Genomic DNA, 16,416 nt, shown 5'->3' with positions numbered 1-16,416 from the left:
TATATTAATACACGTGTGTCTTGTGATTGAATTTAGGATTCATTCGTCAACACCGAAACAGCACTAATTTCTCCCATTACAGGAGCTCCAAAACTTCAAAAAGGGATGATTCAATATAGAGTAGAAAATATTAGCAGGGATAAGGTCAGGGTCACCAGAGGTTCCAGGGCTGGCTAGTGTACAGGTTTGATGAATCATGCCCTGATGTTTCATTAACTTATTGCTAGATTATGATACAGAAATCTGTCAAACATTTCAAAATTATGTAAAAAAAAACTTGAGTTCGTGATCTATTTATTCTACACCACTTTAATCAACTGTCATAGATAATAACTGAGGAACAGAAATATTCTGGGATATTATTTTATTTTCCATCACATAGCTTCTTGGTCAGTCTCAAAGCAGCATTAAATCTGAGAGCACCGCAGTGGCAGGGCTGTGCACACCCTTCTGAAATGTTTCTTTTGAAACTAACTGGCTCATGCTTATCACAGCAAGCAGGTCCTGCTGCGTTCGGCAGTACACAGCTTAGACTCAAATCATCCAAGCAAATGTGAGAAGATAGGCCTGCGGTTCTGTAACAAGTGATTCTCGGTGGTCAAAGATAACGCTGACTTAAGTTCACGGGTTTACGAAGTGAGATGGTGATAGGTAGGAAGCAAATAAAGTATTTTTAGGTCTTATTAACTCCAGATCTAAACAATGCCTGGTCGTAGTTCGTGGGTGAAGTTTGCACTGTAACAATGCAATTTTCTTTAATGCTACTTCAAAGTGACTTCTTGAATTTTCCAATGTTGAAGGTTGACATAAGAATGTTCCAGTAACTGCCATTCAAAATAAGCAAATCAATATGTACACGTTGAGTTATGAGTGCACTGAAAAGGAAGTTCTGATTAATTTGACTCTAATGTGCTTCGATAAACCGCATAACAATTATTACAGTAAGGCTGTGGGTCAGATTGCTACTTTGGATTCATATTTTCAGTCTACCAAGGAAAGAAAATACACCATGAAGTTTGCAACAAATTTATACATTAAAGCATCTACATTTCAAGGTCTTTATTGCATTAGCATATGTACATGACACACGGGGCAGGAATAAATGTCAACGTTGTGACTGTTTATGTGTCGTTAGGCTCACAAGTTGTGCAAATGTGTTATTCTGCCAGTAACTATTAAAAAGCATATTTCCCAAGTATTAAATCCTCCCTTTCTTAGAGCCAGCTCACCAGGCAATAGCTCTGCCAGAGGCAGATAAGCAGTATGGTTTAGACAGGAACACAACACAGGTTTTTATCTGATATTGTTGATTTTGTATCTCTTTTCTTTAACAGTGAAGATAACGACAGCTGCCGTCCTGCTGCTGTTATAACTGAGTTATAATTTGCCGGAGTCTACTGCAGATATAGGTAATGAAATCATTAAACTGTCTTTAATAACAAAACACCTTCAACATTTTTTAAATAAGTCTTTAAATCCCTCAGATGTCTTCCAGAGACATTATGCTTCCCCTTCCCCCAATCTTTCACAGAGTGGAATACTGTGTGTGGTCAGAATACAGATGTTCTCAGAAAGGAACAAACCTCTGAAATGGTTCAATAACTTAGAAGGTGAGATTTTCAAAATGAGAAGAAAATCAATAACAGAAATAAATGTTAACATCCAAAATAACTGTTTGTTGCCAGATGTATTTTATTTTGGGATAATTTTGTGAAAATGTTATTGTCGGTAAACAGATAAAGAAAATTAAAAGAGCCATGTTCTGAATCTGTTGTTTTTATTCAACAGCCTAGAGGTTGAATTTAATATTAAAACTGGAGCTTAGAATCTAGGCCAAACCTTTATTGAAGTATTTAACAATATAATGTCAGCGAGCATGTTTTCCATCAGATGAGATAATAAATTAGCCCTATCAGCATATCCCAAAGGTTCAGTTGAATGTTAAAAATCCCAAAATCCATGAAATCATCTGAAAACTTACTTTCCTTAATTAATGTCACTAAAATATATAATCTTGTCTTCTTAAACATTCTCTCAGGAATGAAGATGGCTTACTTACATCACCTGTCTGTGGTGAACAATGAACCCTGTAAAAGAGCTGCAGGCACCAACACTGTTGGACCAAGTGGTATTTGACAGGACAGATGGGTGAAGACTGGTTGATTGCATTATTCCATGCTTTTTTTTGCCTATTTGTTTGATCCTATCAGAAATATTCAAGGTTCTTTGTGCCTTCCGTGATGTCCCTGGGCTGAGCAGTCTTGGATAAGGGATCCCCATAAATTGGTGAGTATTTACTCATATTTACTCAAGGAGGTTTTGAGGATACCCCTGAGGCATTTTCTCTGCCTTCCTGAAATCTCTGAGAACCTACTTGGGAAGTTTGGCAGGAGGCCTGTGGATAGTAAAGGCATCCGTTAGTCTTGCGAAACCACGGATCTGCACCTGGAAAGTCTTCACTTTCCAGGGCGCAGGCCTGGGCAAGGTTGTATGGAAGACCGGCAGTTGCCCACGCTGCAAGTCTCCCCTCTCCATGACAACGATGTTGTCCAAGGGAAGGGCATTAGGACCCATACAGCTTGGCACCAGTGTCGATGCAATGTGTGATTAAGTGCCTTGCTCAAGGACACAACACATTGCCTCGGCTGGGACTCGAACTCTCAACCTTCAGGTTGCTAGTCCAATGCCTTAACCACTTGTCCTGTGGATAACGTATCACCCAACATCAGCCCCCAACCCCTCCCCTCATAAAATGTTTGAATGTGATCAGAGCCTCAATGCTGCAAATGGTGGCCAAGGTTATGATAACATTTATCTGTCTATCCTGCCAGTAGGTTTCGTGAATTTAGTGTATCTCTGGAGCTTAGTGGAGGCTGCCATAAATAGTTCAATTCAGCTGATATAATTAGTAGTGTGAGAGATTCTAGTTGTTTGGAGGACCAATATCTTGGTGCAAGGTTTGCATTCTTCATCTTTGAACACCTTTATTTCATAGGTGGTTGAAGATTGTACTGTTACCCGGGAAGTTATAGATTTCCTGCTTAATGTCTGAGTTCACTGAGCAATTGATGCTGAGATGTGCAAAGTGAACAGAGACCCAAGTGCTGTGATATCTTACTAACAGCTCTCTTACAAGTTGAGTATTGATTAAACACACAATCATGCATCCAGAACACTTGTATCAAATATTTTTCTTTGCTAACATTTGCCAGTATCTCAGCAGTCAACAATTCCAATCATCCTACAGATGCTGTTTGAGCTGCTAAATTCCTCCAGCAGATTGTTAGTTGGTCAGAATGGTGAATTTGTGTATTTGGAGCAGGCTGGTGAAGGATCTTTGCCTGTTGGGTGCGTAGTGTAAAACTCTTCCTCTCAGTCGCTTTGGTAAAGGATTCAGTAATGGTTGGGGGCTCAGTTTCCAAATAAGTAGAAAGAAATCATTGTCTCAGCCAGTGACAGAGTTTGCAATTAATTTGGCCTTGATTGTTTCCATAGATTAAATCCACCTCAGCAGCAAACTTGCTGGAGCTGCTGATTTTCAGCAAGGGTTGAAAAGAGTGACATATGCAGTGACATAACCTTACGTGATCCCCATGTGTACTGGAATCTGTGGCTAGGACCTACACACACTTTGTCAAACGCAGATTTTCTGAACAGGTGGTGCCACATCTGTCTGCATGTTCTGTACTGGAATATGTTGTGTATATGCTGGGGAATACCTCCCTAATCCTGTGCTAGGTTAGAATTACCAATGGATGTAAGCAACGTTCCCTCTAATTTGTAACGACCAGAGTGCGCACAAATCTTGTGCTATACAATTTTTTTGCCCAGTGACAATATCATGTGCACACTGAATAATTTCAGCAATAAAAACAGAATAAATAAGCCAGTTCCAAAATCTGTAGACAAATCAGCTCAAACTCCATATCGTTCACACCGTCCACATCATAAACCGGAAAAGGAAATGTCATTGTGTACGATTATGAAATATACTTAAACATGCCAAAGAGGTAGAATGTGACAACCTTTTGTGCGCAGCTTAAATTCCTTTGTGCGCTAGTAGCAAAAGATTTGTGTGTGAGGGTGCACACCTTAGAGGGAACGTTGGAACGTTAGAACATTGATCCAAGTTTCATGATTTTTCATTGGGATTCAGGAAGAACTGAAAGAGAAGTTATTTATTTCAAATTAGTTTCCTTCAGTCTAATGATTCTATTATTCATCAAAGTTTTTGATGGTTTACATCGTTTTCTCATTTGAATTTTTATATTTATTTTCAATAATTTTAAATGTTTTTGATTATCGCAAAAATATTCTTCCACGAGGCAGACCATGTTCCTCACGGAACCTGGAACTGAGGCAACATCTGCACCACTGCATTGCCTCCAACTAGACGAAAACCACTGTTTCATAGGTGTAAAAGGAGGTTATGTTTGCAAAGAAAAACATTTGATCACAACCACTGAAATTTCCACTCTGTTTTTCCATTACAGTATGCATCATTGTGGCATTTAACCAATAACTGTGACGGTATTAGTAAGAGAGCAAAGCACTTGTGTCTTTTTTATATGAATAATTCATTAACTTCAAGATACATTGGTTAATGCAGCCCTCAAGGAATCTCAAAGCTTCCTGGAATTCCAGACATGTTTAATTACTCTCAACCTATTTAGCACAGTGTGGGTGTGATTGCTTCCAATGAAACTTTAATATGTTATAAGAAAATTGTAGCTAGTTCGGTAAGTAGCACGTACTATGCGAAGTAGAAACATTTGCTATTAAGGGTTGCTCTCTTAACATAGATGCCAACTTAGTCCACATAAATACGAAAATTTCAAGTAAAGGTCTTTTTTGATAAGGGTTGGAAATGCAGTGAGTTTCTTCCCCCACCCACCCCCCCCAACAACTTGCAAATATTTAAACTAATTTGAGCACCACCAGGTTCAAGGACAGCTTCTATCCGCTGTGATAAGACTCTTGAACAAGCCTATTATACGAAAAGATTAACCCTAGATCTGTCAGTATACCTTATCATGGCCCTTGCCCTTTACTTGCCTACCGGCTCTGCGCTATCTTTCTGACTGCATCCCTGGATACCACATCGCATTCTTTTCCTCTTTTGCTCTACCTCAGTGTACTTAATGTGTGAAATGATCTGTCTGGATGGCATGCAAACGAAAACATTTCAGCCCACCCTGGTACATCAGAATCAGAATCAGGTTTAATATCACCAGCATATGTTACGAATGTTGTTGCAGCAGTACAATGCAATACATAATTATAGAGGAAAAGCTGAATTGCAGTAAGTATATATATTGTGCGCTCCAAGGGCCGTGGTCGGCAGCTCGCCCCAGCAGTCCTAGCGGCCAGTGTTACTTATTGTCCTTGTTTTAAAATGCATTTGTGGTGTGCGTGTTCAGTAGGGTTATGGTGAGATGTTCAGGTTCATTTATTATTATACTTTAGCTCGGGTTATACAATTGTTCGCTTGAGTGCCACCCTGATTGTAACCAAGGGGTGTAATGATCACCTCCCCCATCTGCATGTGACTGGGTTAGTTCTCACTGAGCCATGGTGCTCTGTCTGTTATTGCGCTTGTCGCAATAGAGTGTCAGTTGAGATAAACGAGATTTTTTTTTGTCTGTCAGCACGGACCGAATGCTCGCTGCCTTGGTGTCAGGAGTGAGATTAAAAATTGACGGCAGAATTGAAGAGCTATGACGTCGGATGGAGCACCTTCAGACCTGGGGAGTAAGACCAGGGGCCAAGCAGGGTCCTCCACTGCAACCCCGGGCCGGGCTTCCGAAGACGAGACGTCAACCGGGGTGAACCTGGGAACCGAGCATTGTGCCTTACCGGAGAAACCCCAATGGGACGAGTGTACCCTGGGTTACACGGCGGAGCGCATCACCCACCTCCCTCAAGTCCTGCACCTGGGGAGCCCAAGGAGCCACAGGCATGGAAGGACAGACAACGTGGAAGGCAACAGCGATGCTGCCGGAGAAAGAGGACCCATGGGTCCCAGCAATTAACGCCACAAGGTCCATCCTGAAGCTCTCCTGATACAATGGTACCAGAGGCCTGGAGCCTGACCTGGCCCAAGCCAAACTTGCCACATTGCTCAATGGGTAGAGCTCCACCGAAACAGCGGAGCCCCTTGCCCTGGCAGCAGAGGGGGATGCCCTGCGGATCTTCCTCAACCTAATGCCAGCTGAGCAGCATGACAGCAGGGCCCTCGTAGCGGCATTTCGAGCGGAAGCCATTGGAGGAAGCAATGTGGGAAGAACTGGGCAGCAGGCGACATTGTGTGGGAGGATGCCTTGGGGGTGTCCACGGCAGGTCTCCGCCACCATGTTCGGCGTAGCTCCCACAGTTCCCTCCTGCAGCCCAGGAAGAGCTTGCCCTCCACGCCTTTTTAAAGGCACTGACACTGGAGCACCTTCAGAAGCACATTCACCTGACATCACCATCATCGCTGGCCGAGCCAGAGAGAGCAGAAGCAATTTTAGTCCCCCAAGGTGATCCAATGCTGCCTGAAACCTCCAGCAGAATCCCTCTATTGTCGCCTCCCCGGGTGGGCCGTTTGGGTGAAGAGCAAGGCTTATACGTGGACTACATGGCGGAGGGCATCAGTTACCATGTGTTGGTGGACACAAGGACTTGGATCAGGGCCAGCAGTGGTGACTGAAAGACCTCTTGCTGGTCCAACACCACATTAACAGCCAGGCCGCCCAGCCCATCCACCTACTGCCTCATCAGCTGGCCCTCGCCAAACGTCAGGCAGCGAAGCAGTGAATCAAAGAAATGGCAGCGGCTGACATCTTCAGGCCCTCCAATGGCCTGTGGTCAGGAAGAAAGATGGGTTGTGGTGGTTCTGCGTGGACTACTGCCGTCTCAATGCCAAAACCCAGAAGGGCTCCTACCGAATTGATGATGCCCTGGACTGTATCGCTGTTCGGCCTGGTTCAGCAGCGGTTACCTGCAGGTCACCCTGGCCCAAAACTGCCTTCACCATTTGTCAAGAACGGTGGCACTTCTGGGTAATGTCCCGGCCACATTTGAGAGCCTGATGGAGAGGATGCTGGCTCACATACCACGGAGTCTCTGTGTCATCTGTTTGAACGATCTCCTGGTGCACGCTGCCATTATTGATGACGCTCTGCGGAAACTGGAAGAACTCCTTGCCGCCATACGTAGGGGATGGCTGAGTGTGGGGCGGCGGCCAGAGTGGGCAGGGGCCTCTGCCCTGGATCCAGAGGCCAAAGCCTTACACTCTCAGCAGGGGTACTCTACCAGTGAGCGATGGGTTGCTGTTCCAGTGGTGGCAGTTTTCCGACAGTGACAGACATCTCCTGCAGCTGGAGGGCCCCTGGGGGCTCCACACCACAATGCGGCAGTCGGAGCATGGGCTGCTGGGGGCCGGCTATTCTGGGGTTGCAAAGACGAGGGCAAGCTGCGTGAATGCTTCTATTGGCCCGGTTGCAGGCAGGACGTGGAACTGTTCATGCACTGCTGTGACCCAGAAGTGGCCTGGCTGCCATTATAGGGCACCAACACAGCAGTACCTGATGGGGGCCCCAATGGAGGGTGTAGGGGTGGATATCCTGGGTCCCTTCCCCCACCCCACACACCAATGTAGCCGTACCTGGCATTCTCGTGGCGAAGGATTACTTCACAAAATGACCAGAGGCTCACGTGACCAGAATGCTACCACTCGTAGAGGAGTTCTTCTGCGTTTTGGCACCCCTGAGGTACTCCACAGCAACCATGGGGGCATCTGTGAGGCACAGGTGTTTGGTGACGTCTGCAGGCAGCAGGGAATCACCAAATTGTGGATTGACACCACCCCCCCCACCTGCAAAGTGATGGGCTGCAGGCTTGTCATCCTCGTCAGCCAGCACCAGCATGACTGGGATCACTGCTTACCCCCGGTACACTGGACAGTAGTTCAGCTGTATACCGACTGTGCTCACGTTCGGGCGGGAGATACACGTGCTGATGGATCTGGTGTTTGGTCTCCATCCCGAGTCAGGGCTTCCTGGGGAGGCTGGGTTGGGAAACTTGCAGTGCCTCAGGGAGCGCCGGCGGGCTCTTCACAGTACAGCTCAGCAGAACCAGGGCACAGCTAGCGGCCGCCAAAAACAGGCCCATGCTGCCCGCAGCCGGGGTGAGAACATTACCGTGGGGGACCGAGCATGGATCTCGGCCCCACCCAGAAAAAGGCACTATCCCCCAAGCCTGGAAGCCACTGGAAGGGGCCGGGAGAGGTGCTCGACTGCATCTCTGATGTTGTGTACCAGGTGGGACTGCCTGAGCACCAGAAGGCAGTAACCGGCTGGCAACATATTGGCTCTTGGCCACCACCGACCCAGCAAGGCTGAGAGAAGGAGGTGACACTCTGGGTGCCCTGGATCTTGCCCCACCAAACAGTGCCTCCACTGGGGTGGGTGGGGGGGAGGCTCCAGAAACCCCCAAGCACCCCAGGCATCAATGTCAACCACTACCGGGGCTTTTGGACTTCGTTATGGACTCTGCGGTTGTCAGTAACGGCTGACCCCTCAGGTGGGGGCATTGTGGTGCTCAGGGGGTGTGGTTGACAGATTGCCCCAGCAGTCTTGGTGGCTACTTATTGTTCTTGTTTTAAAGGTATTCGCGGTGCGCGTGTTCAGTAGTATTATGGTGACATGTTGAAGTTCATTTTTTGTTACATTTTAGCTCGGGTTATACAGTTGTTCAATTGTGTGCCATGCTGAATGTAACTGGGATGTGTAACAATCACCTCCCCCGTCTGTATGTGAGTGGGCTGGTTCTCACCTCCTGATGGCATTCCTGTCTGTTATTGTGCTTGTCACAATAAAAATAGCAGTTGAGATAAACAGGCTCATCATGGACTGAACACCCACCACAATATTAAACAGTTAAATTAAACAAGTAGTGCAAAAAATAGGAATAAAAATATAGTGAGGTGGCGTTCATGGGTCAATATCCATTCAGAAGAGGAGAAGAAGCTGTTCCTGAATCAATGAGTGTGTGTCTTTACACTCCTGTACCTCCTTCTTGATGGTAGTAATGGGAACAGAGGATGTCCTGGGTGGCGGAGGTCCTTAATGATGGAGGCCGCCTTTTTGAGGCATTGCGCCTTCAAGATATTCTGGATACTACAGAGGCTAGTGCTCATGATGGAGTACATGACATAATAAATCAAAAAGTAATTTCCTATCTCTGTGAGATCAGTCAATTCAATACAGACTGAGCAACAATTTTTACAATGTAGCATGCAAACCCCCCTGGCTCTGTCAGAAAGGTGTTAATAAGCTACTTGTTGCTGAACGTCGTCATTGCCGCCAAATATCTGGCACAGAAGTTACATGCCACTTCTAAACCCCCATCTAAAGGTTGTCCATACCTTGCTACATCCAGGCACAGGTTGCTTCATGATCTGGGGAGATGCAAATTGAAATGAACACTGCACAGTCAGGAGTAAAAATCCTTTTTCCTGATGTCATAATAGAGAGAAAGTAATTTAGTCCTGGAGCAACATTTTCAGGCTAAGATGATTGACAACTATCTTTCTTTGTGTGGTATGGCTGTTGCCAGTTGCTTTGCTCTCTGACTCCAATTGATATGGATTTTACATGGAGTCCATAAAACCACACTCACTCAGATGGCTATTCAATATCAAAAGCTGGCTATTTACTCTGGAACATACCTTATTATTTCATGTTACAGGCTCTCCAGCTAAGTTGTTTATGAAGAACCCAAAGTGGGTATCTGTAAGGTGGTTATTGGTAAGGAAGTGCTACTTGATACACAGCCCATGACATTTTCTGACGATTGACAATAGACTAACCAAATTCTGATTGTCTTAATTAGGTTTAACCAGCTTTTTATGGATGGACATAAATTCGCATTTTTCCCATTACATGAGATTCTTCAGGTTTGCCTTTTTTTTGTTGCTTTCATGCACTGGCTTCTATCATCAATGAGAATGTGAACTTTCATAGAGGTTCCTTCTCCTTCTGCTCGTATTTGATTGTCCATCATACTTTATGAGTACATACAGTTGGACGGCAGAGCTTTGAATTGAACTTTGCTATGTTTACAGGGTGCATCTGAGTCAGCTAGCTTACCTTGATGTGTGTCTGAGGCTGCTCCTGACATGCATTCTACATCTGGACTATGGTCCCCAGGCTTGATTGTAATGCCAGAATGGGGCTATGAGCTGGCACATTGTGGTGTAATGTTCAAAGTTCAAAGTTCAAAGTAAAGTTATTATCAATGTACATATAGTTCACCATATACACGCCTGGGATTAGCTTTCTTGCGGGCATCCTCAGTAAATTCAAGAAACATAATAGAATCAATGAAATACCGCACCCAACAGGATGCACGAACAATCAATGTACAAAAGACAACAAACTGCAAATACAAAATAAAAAAGAGAAATAGTAATAATAATAATAATAAATAAAAAGAAATAAACATCAGGAACATGAGATGAAGAGTCCTTGAAAGTGAGTCCATAGGTTGTGGGAACAATTCAGTGAATATGAGTGAAGCTATCCCCACTGCTTCAGGAGCCTAATGGTTGAGGGGTAATAACTATTCCTGAACCTGGTAATGTGGGTCCTGAGTCTCCTTTACCTTCTTCCTATGGGAATAGGAAGAAGAGAGCATGGCTTGTGAGTTGAGAGTCCTTGTTGATGGAATGCTGCTTTCCTGTGACAGTGCTGCATGTCAATGTGCTCAATGGTGGGGAGGGCTTTACCCGTGATGGACTGCGCCATATCCTACTTTTTGTAGGATTTTCCGTTCAAGTGCATTGATGTTTCCATAATAGGCCGTGATGCAACCAGTCAGTATACTCACCATTACATTTCTATAGAAGTTTGTCAAAGTTTTAGTCATGCTGAATCTCCTCAAACTTCAACGGAAGTAGACGTGCTGCCATATTTTCATTGTAATTGCACTTATGTATCTGTTGTAGCTGCTGATGTTGCACAAGGTTTCAATGCAGCCCATTTTCTTAACTGCTAGCTATGTTCTAACCCTATTAGATTTCTAAATCAGTTAGTGCAATAATATGCTCTTACATGCCAAGTGAACAATCTCACCAAAGAGTCTTTGCTGTCATAAGGAAATGAATGGATGTTGTAAGGGGAAATGGAGGTTTTATGATGTCTTGTAATTTTGCTATATTCAAGCTGTGGGAATACTGGAAGGAGGATACCGCTCGTATCCCAATTGAAACCTTTCTCACCCGAGGGTCCAACCATCCACCTGGGAAACTTTGCATCTCCTAACTGTTCTTATTCTACTTTGTATCACCTTACTATTTTTTTCCAAGTCAAAAAGTAAATTTTATTATCGAAGTACATAAATGTCACCATATACAACCCTGAGATTCATTTCTCAATGGTCATACCCAGCAAATCTATAGAATAGTAACTATAACAGGATCAATGAAAGATCAATTAGAGTGCAGAAGACAACAAACGGTGCAAATGCAAATGTAAATAAAATGCAATAGATCATGGAAATATGAGATAATGAGTCCTTAAAGTGAGATCAGTGATTGTGGGAACATCTCAATGGATGGACAAGTGAGTGTAGTTATCCCCTTGTGTTCAAAAGCCTGATGGTTGAGGGGTAGTAGCTGTTCTTGAACGTGGTGATATGGGTCCTGAGGGCCCTGTACCCTCTACCTGACGACAGAAGCAATAAAAGAGTTTGGCCTGGATGGAGGCAGTCTCTGATGATGGATGCTGCTTTCCTATGACAGCATTTCATGTAGGTGTGCTCAATGGTTAGGAGAGCTATGGAAGCATACGTACAATCTCTGCCATTTTGATCTGAACTTTGCATTTGTTCACCTGCAGCCTGACAACAGGATTGCATTAGACCAGACAGTCAACACAGTCACTACTCAAATGAGCCCCAGAAAGCAGCTAGAAGTGGAACATTCTTTTATTCATAAGCATTTCAAATCATTTGGCAACAAATGATTATCAGAAAATGCAGCTGTAAAGAATGATTTAGTAAACCTACTTATTAACTATAAATGATGTGATTGTGAACTCACCATATGAAAACAATAATTTGGCCATAATTCTCTGCTAAACACAAAATGGCACCAGTCGAAGTGGCCAAGTTGGCGGGTGTACATTAACCTAGATGCATGGCATCTGAAAAGCTATCACTTGCTTTAAATGCAGAATTGCAGTCTGATTTATGAGAGGCTGCACTGAAGAAAATGTATTTAGGGAAAGTAGCCCAATTTGTAAATGAACAGTAAAAAATCAGCTGGGTCAAAACAGCAACACCAGTTTAGATTGAGAAAAGACAATTAAGCAAGTTAGATGTAATTACCTTACACAAAGGATGCCTGATTATATGTAGCCAATTTCCTGAGACTGGAAGACTGAGAGCGACAGCAAAATCAGGAGGGAAGTGACAGGGAGGCATGAAAAATACAATAGTGCACAGAATTTTTCTGAATTTTAAGGGTTGTTCAAGTGTGTCATGCAGTCTCATTGGATTCCATATGGGCTGATTCTCTGCTCTAGATTATAGTGGCCAGTTGATGCTTTGCTTTCAGATTTTTTGCCACAACGGGAATTAAGCTCTAAAGGACAGAGTGGGAAACTGTAGATGTAGAATTTTAATTACGAAGTACAGGTCTGAGAAACTGTACTGGCTGCTGTTGTTCTGATTTCCAGTAAAATCAGGCAATGTTCTTATTCACCCTGACTAAAAATTATGCTTAACTGAATGGATTAGTCTACCACCTTCATGAGAGCTGTGCCACAAGACTCTTGAATCTCATTAAACATTTCCTGGTGACTTGATTAGCTAAAAAACTCGGATGAGTATCTCAGTAGGTGTGAGAAGTTTCTGTGCATTATATTTGGAACTATTTGACTCTGCAGATTTGCTGAGATAAATGACTGGCTTGACTGCAGCAGAATTTATATGAGTTTAACATTTTATCTTAAATGTTTCAATAACCTTTTCTTGGCATGATGCTTGCGCCCCTAAATCTAGTAAATTGACAGGTGTGCTTGTTATAGTTAGCTGCCGTCAGACCAGAACTCAACAGGTTTTGATCTATGTATTTTTAAAGAAAAGGGAAGCATACTCTGACATGCACCACAGTGACAGCAGATGTTCGATCATTATCACTTCATACCATCATCCTCCCTCTGGCTCCACTCTGCTGCTGCAGGAGAGGCTAAGTAGGGTTAACAGAAAAAGCTACTGAGAGCCTGTTCTGTTCTCATGGTGATAGGATGCAGCTGTCAGGGAGCCGGATTTCCCTTCAACCCATAAATGGGTTGTCAGCCTGATCTCTGTCAGCGTGGGAGAAAAGCTAAAACCAGCTGCCCTTAGAGGACCAAACAAAACCCTTCTGCAGCTCACACTAAACAAAACTCAGAGCAAGTAAATTATTTAAAGTTTACAGCAGTGCAGATTCAGTTACAACAGGGAAATAGTCATGTCAAATTAATTGTTTTTTTACTGGCTCTAATATTTTTAGCAGCATCTTTGAGAGACAAATATTCAGACTTCTGGCTCTTCTTTTTCCTAACTTGCTAAATCACATTACGGAGTTTTGCAGTATTCTCTGTTTAAATGATAAGCCCTGAGTAAAGGAATTTACCATTGTCACATGCTAGTGCAGCTTCACTCCACCGCATGAAAACTGACATTTCCCCTCAGCTGTGAGTCTGCAGCACATTAGACTTAATCCTTTTACTGTGAGTTAGAAGTGCTTCATTCCTCCATAAATCAGTTAAATGGTACTAAAGCTTTAACATAATTGTCATAATTATAGCAAGGTGTTTGGCACTGGAAGTAGCATGACTGCATATCTTGAGGAACTTTTCCTTACTGCTTAAGGATGTGAATTTTTTTGACTGGAAGTTCATCATGAAGAGATAGTCACATGGGACAAGAGATAATGTCACACACTGTTATGAATTATTGCGTAGCAATTGGCAAATTAAATACAATATCCTTGATTTGTTATAAAACACTACTATGAGGTTTCAGTAACAATTTACTTCTGTGGAATGAACAGTGGCTTCCATTTTATGAAGAAAGTCTGCCTTAAAGCGGGAAGATTGTGTAGTTATGTTCAATCAGTGCATTACAACAGCTCAGATGTGCTTTTGTGTGTTTTTTATTAAGTTTTCTCACTTCAAATGTGTCTGGTTGATACTTGGCCATATAAAAGTGAGAGCAACTGTGGAATAATGATTTACATTGGACTACTGTCAGTCAACCAATACAAAACATTATTTAATTAGATATGAGATTGGAACGTTTTATGTACACTTCACACATCACATTGAGAGCTGTAAGTGTATCTCATCATAGTGTATAGGTTAAGAACATTGTGCAAGAATGTGGTAGATACCGATAGAACCACAGGTTAAATTACCACATTCAGAAGAGAGTGAAAATTATTTAGTGGTTTCCTGCTATGTAAATGCAAAGGGTCACACTTTTCAATATTAAGCTCAATACTATGTTTTTAAAAGTTTAGCTTTATTTGTGACTAGTATATCAAACTACTACTACATGAAAACATACACTGAAATGTATCATTTGCATCAAATCAAATCAGCTTCTGACACCAACATAGCATGCCTACAACTCACCTACCTTAATGGTACGGCTTTGGGAAGAAACTGGAGCAGTCAGAGGAGAACCATGTGCTCACGGGGAAAACACACATAGTCCTAACAGGCAGTGGCAGGAATCGAACCCTAATCTTACAGCTGGAACTATGAAGTGGTGCGCTAACCGCTACACTGTTGTGCCACTCCATAAGGCCGGTGTCAAACTCTCTACCTGGTTAAACACAACTCAACCAGGGAGTCTTTTTTGGTCTTTAACAAAACATAAATGGAACCATCAAATCTCATCCTTTGTGGCTGTCTATTTTTCATTTAGGCTTCTTGTTATAGAACACTAATGAACCGTTTCAAATCAAGAAAGGGGCAGTATCAAGCACAGAAAAAAGCCAAAAAAGGGATGTTTTATGTTAACATATTGAGCTGTGCTGGAGCAGAGGTTACTGCTAATTAGAAAAATGCATAAACATAGTTATCAATGATATAAAATTGGTTCCCATTTTGTCTAATAATGGGCTTTCCCCCCTTATTATTTACACAAAATGAATTTCACCTGGTAAATTCTTTCAACTTGAAACCATTTACAATAGAATTTTTACTGAAAAGATTTTAATTTGGAGAAGAATAATGTTAAAACAAATAGATTTAAAGAAAAAAATTAACCTTTGGAGTAAGCAGTTTTTGGAGCAACTTTCTTAAAGAGTTGTTGAAACTACCTTTGCCCTTCACTTTTTTTTATAAGTTTGTGCTGGAGTCAATCCAATATGAATTCCATTCCAGGAAAAAGAAATTGGCAGCACACATCCAGCAGACTTGTGTAATACTGGAATGGAAACTAGCCCTCCAGCCACGAGCGTCAAACTTGTACAATAAGGCACAGTGTTAATGAATGCCTGGTCTCACACTAGAGGCAGACTTGGACCTCTCCACATGTTTCTTGGCAACAAAAGTCACTGGTGTGGCGTCGATGTCCTAACTAACTGTCTGTTCTCTGTTTTCTTTTTTTTAAAAAAAGCTAATGATCATAACTCTTGGTGTTCACAATGAGACTGCCAGCGGCCATCTAGGTAATGGTGACCATGAGTGACATAGCAGCAACTTCTGTCTCTGGCAGCAGACATAACTTTCACCTACATGGATACATTTCTACCCCCACTTCATCATGTGCTTGGAGGGTTTTTTAGCTTTCTGGGGTAGAGAACCTTCAGCTCCTCTCCACTTCACAGCAAGGCTGTGTTTGAAAATCTGTGTGCCCTTCTAACCCATTGAAGTCATCCTATCCAATAAAGTCGGGACTTGGTGCAGTGAGCTTGGTATTGGGAGACGCCTCTAAGAAATAGAGGTGGATAATGGAACCTTCTGGACTGGGGTCCTAATTTGAAGAGGCGCATTGCCCATAGTGAACTGATCAAAGGATGCTTGAAGATGTGAACTAATGTATCTAGTTAAAGGAGCATTACACTGGGTTTGATGGCAGTTGCTATATTCTGATGCAGACATTGCATCTGATGCACAAAGGTCAGCCTTGGTCAGAAGTGTCCTGGAATGTTGGTGGAAAGATTCAACCCTGAAATGGTCACCTTCCGCTTCAGGAAAGATCGGTAGGTGGTCAAACAGGTAACATGGGAAAAAATAAACCTAATGTTTCTGAGTTCCTATGATAATGTCTATTCAGGCCTACCGACTTAGCTGTGATTAAGTATTTGCACATACCAAAAATCAATTTAAAGTTTATTTATCAGGATTATGACAAAGAGCAGCAATGCAATAACACGAG

At 42.8% G+C, this 16,416-nt stretch overlaps 1 long non-coding RNA gene across 2 annotated transcripts; it reads left to right on the top strand.

The window, feature by feature from the left end:
- Positions 1–514: 514 nt before the first annotated feature.
- LOC134360241 (uncharacterized) lies at positions 515–1,745 on the top strand. Of its 2 annotated transcripts, none has more exons than XR_010021284.1 (3): positions 515–651; positions 1,335–1,409; positions 1,485–1,745. It is a non-coding gene; the product is annotated as an uncharacterized LOC134360241 (long non-coding RNA). The 2 variants fall into 2 exon arrangements; XR_010021283.1 differs by having other exon boundaries at positions 1,496–1,512.
- The last annotated feature ends 14,671 nt before the right edge of the window (positions 1,746–16,416 follow it).

The sequence above is a fragment of the Mobula hypostoma genome, chromosome 22 (genome assembly GCF_963921235.1).
Source record: "Mobula hypostoma chromosome 22, sMobHyp1.1, whole genome shotgun sequence".
Lineage (NCBI taxonomy): Eukaryota > Metazoa > Chordata > Chondrichthyes > Myliobatiformes > Myliobatidae > Mobula > Mobula hypostoma.
The sequence above is the reverse complement of the archived record's forward strand: the minus strand, read 5'-3'. Positions and strand labels throughout refer to the sequence as shown.